Source organism: Ovis canadensis, chromosome 15 (genome assembly GCF_042477335.2).
Source record: "Ovis canadensis isolate MfBH-ARS-UI-01 breed Bighorn chromosome 15, ARS-UI_OviCan_v2, whole genome shotgun sequence".
Taxonomy (NCBI): Eukaryota; Metazoa; Chordata; class Mammalia; order Artiodactyla; family Bovidae; genus Ovis; species Ovis canadensis.
Window position 1 is genome coordinate 38,533,702 of NC_091259.1, and position 3,714 is coordinate 38,537,415.

The window sequence follows — 3,714 nt, forward strand, 5'->3', positions numbered from 1 at the left end:
GACTCCCCTTGCGGTGCCAGTCCTGACTGCAGGGCTAGGGGAGGGAGGTTTGGTGTCCATTAACTGTGGTGAAATGCTGCCACCTACCGGCTATATCGGGAACTGCAGGGAGCCCTGGGGCTGCTTCGGGGGCTGCAAAGGAGTCCAGGAAAATGCCCATTGGCTCACTGGTCTCTCCCGTCCAATGGCGGAAGGTTAAAAGGACCAGAAAACCTAGCTTGGATGTTGACTGGACAGCAATAATCATCATTTATTGAGCACTTGCTGTTCCCAGTGCTTTGCACATATTACCAACAATCCTGTCTCTGTGTGTGTGTGTGTGTGTGTGTGTGTGTGTGTGTGTGTGTGTCCCTCAGTCATGTCCGATTCTGTGACCCCGCCGACTGTAGCCCGCCAGGCTCCTCTGTCCATGGGATTCTCCAGGCAAGAATACTGGAGTGGGTAACCATTTCCTGCTCCCTGGGTCTCCTGCATTACAGGCAGTTTCTTTACCATCTGAGCCACCAGGGAATCCTGTAAGACACCCCTATGGGATTTACCCTCCCTTGGCCAGGGAGCTTGTCAAGCTGGTGAGCAGTACAGTCTGGCTCCAAACTCTGTACTCCAAACTCAGGCGCCGGTCCCTGCTGCCCACACAATGGCGTGACCCAGATCCCCCTTCCCTGGACCTCTCGCCAGCTCCTCTTTTGTTTCTTTCACCCCGACTGCCTTGCCTTCTCCCCCAGACAGCTGCTTCTCAGCCCCCAAGTCCTGTCCACAGGATCCCATTCCTGCAGGAGAACAAAACTCCACGGAGTCCGTATTCTGGTGGGTCCTGATGATCCAGGCCCAGAGAAGAGCTCAACGCTTCTAAGGTCCCAGTCTCCCCACCTTCTGAACAGGGGAGGAGTCTCTTTGAGGATGCCCCAAGCTAACTATCGTCGGATCTAAAGGTGAAGTGGGGCAGCCGGCTGGATTAGGGGAGTCTCGGGGAGTTGGGGGCCCAGTTCTGATCACAGCGCCCCAACCTGGGACCAAGCTGCATTTTCCAGTCCCTTCTAATCACTCTTCACTGTGATCTTTGCCGTACAGACTATCAGAGCTGGGAGCGGACCTCAGGAATGATCCATTGAAAACATCTCCTTCTATAGATGGCCTTCCCTTGTGGCTCAGCTGGTAAAAAATCTGCCCGCAGTGCGGGAGACCTGGGTTCGATCCCTGGGTTGGGACAGTCCCCTGGAGAAGGGAAAGGCTACCTACTCCAGTATTCTGGCCTAGAGAATTCCATGGACTGTATAGTCCATGGGGTCACAAGGAGTTGGGCACAACTAAGTGACTTTCATAGATGGGAAGTTGGGATCAGAGAGGGCAGCAAATCACACAGCCCAAAGTGGCAAATCAGGAAAGCTCCGCTGCCCAGCCTGTCTTTCTACTCCCTCCTCATCCAGCCCAGACCCTGGGGGTCCTCACCTCTGTGCCCACAGGCTACCCACACCACCCCCGGAACCACCTGAGGCCCAGAACTGGTGAGGCCAGGACATAAGGGAGCATGGGCCTCAGAGGAACTAGAATAGAAACAGCGTCTTGCTTCTCTCCTTTCTCTCCCTTTCTGCGGAGAGACGCCTCCTCTGTTCCCTGAGCCACTTGGGGCCTGAGTTAGTCCCCATGTTTTCACTCATGCTGAGGAGGGAGGTTTTCTAAGAAGTGGGAAGAAAGGATTCCCTTGATTGCTTTATAATCACAGCTCTGGAGGTAATGGAACCTGTGGGGATGGTGGGGGAGCATGGTGCTCCATCCAGGCCCAGCAGATGGAGCTGCTCTGGACCCTGCTGCCCTCTCTGTTCCCGCCTTTCTGGCTTCCAGGCTGCAAGTGGCTGCTCCCAGGGAGATCCAGGCCTCAGACACGCAGGGGCCCAGCTGCCCCATGGCTCTCAGCAGGATAGGGGGACAGGACCCCTCCTCAGCTGGTGGGCTTGGGGAAGGGCCCAAACTTTGGGCAACCAAGCCCCTTCTCAGAGAATCTGGGTGTCCCTGGGGCCCAGGGCAGTGGCTCTCCTGACCATTACATCCGTAGGGAGGGAAGGGCCTAAAGAAGGTGGGGGGAGGCTGGGGGCAGTGGGTGCCCACGGAGATGGACCTGCTGGGCAGGGGACACTCGTCGGGGGGCACTGCTCATGGAATCAGCCCCGGGGCTGCAGGGAGCAGCAGCTGAGCCTGGGACACTGGGCCCCCAGACCTCAAGGAGGGGTGCCGGATAGCAGAGCATCTCTCTGGTGGTCAGCTCTCCTTCCTGATAATGCCAGAGGGTTCTCCCTTGCTTCCTTCCCCTCTTTCCTCTCTGTCCCCCTCTTATCCATCTCCCCTGATTTCAAGGAGCCCCATTCTGGGAAGTCTGGCTGCTGGCTGGCCTCCCAAAGCTGCCTGGCCCAGCAGGGCAGGAAGGGGAGGGGGGGTTGCACCTCCATGATGGGCTAGCAGGGAGCTCCCTGAGGTGGGTGGGGCTTCTCCCTCAGTGTTGTTTGGGCCTTGGTGGGGAGCAAAGAGGGACATGAATGGAAGGGCCTGGGGGCTCCCAGCCATACCAGAGAAGAGGTGGGTGTAATTTTCTTGCACTTTTTTCCTTCCCTGCCAAGTTATGCTTCCTTCTGTCTTGCTTGCCTCTTCCAGGGAGCCTTCCCTAACTGCCTCTCCAGGCCTCTCCATGTTCCCAGGGACTAGAAGGCCTCTCTCCTTTCCCCATGGCCTAAGCTCAGGATGATACTACCCTTAGGAGCTGGGCTTCCCTGCCAAGTCTCAGCTCTGGGCTCCTCAGCCCAGGAAGCCCTCCTTCTACTAAGAAGACTCTCAGGTCTGAAGGCTCTGCCTGGCCTCCATTCCAGCCTGTGGGCCCTGCTCTCCCTGGGGCCTCAGAGGTAAGCTTGCTGGGGGCTCCAGGCTCTCACAGCCCTCGGGGTGTGCTGGTGATCCCCTGGACCCCACCCCATTGTCCTCCCTTCTGCTCAGTGTTAACCAGGCCACTTCAGGAAGCTCCAGTCTCCTGCACTGACTCAGGTGGTGGTGGGGAGGGCTGGGAGCACTTCCCACCAGGGACTCAGGTGGGGGTGAGAGGGGTGGGAGCACTGCCCCTTAGAGACTTGGGTGGGGGCGGGGAGGAGTGGGAGCACTGCCTACTAGGGACTCAGGTGGGGGTGAGGGGGTGGGAGCACTTCCCACCAGGGACTCAGGTGGGGGTGAGAGGGGTGGGAGCACTGCCCACCAGGGACTCAGGTGGGGGTGGGGAGGGCTGGGAGCACTGCCCACCAGGAACTCAGGTGGGGGTGAGAGGGGTGGGAGCACTGCCCCTTAGAGACTTGGTGGGGGTGGGGAGGAGTGGGAGCACTGCCTACTAGGGACTTAGGTGGGGGTGTGGAGGGGTGGGAGCACTTCCCACCAGAGACTCAGGTGGGGGTCGGAGGAGTGGGAGCACTGCCCTCTAGGGACTCAGGTGGGAGTGAGGGGGTGGGAGCACTTCCCACCAGGAACTCAGGTGGGGTGGGGATGGCTGGGAGCACTGTCCACTAGGGACTCTGTGGGTTGGGGAAGGGTGGGTGGAAGGGAGGCTAAGAGGAACCACGTCTTCTGGGGGAAAGAAAGGAGACAACCACATACTCATCAGAGGTGGGAAAAGTGGGTTCAGAAGAACTGCAGCCAGTCCGTCTGGTGACCCTGAGGAAATGGTGGTTCAGTACAAAGAAG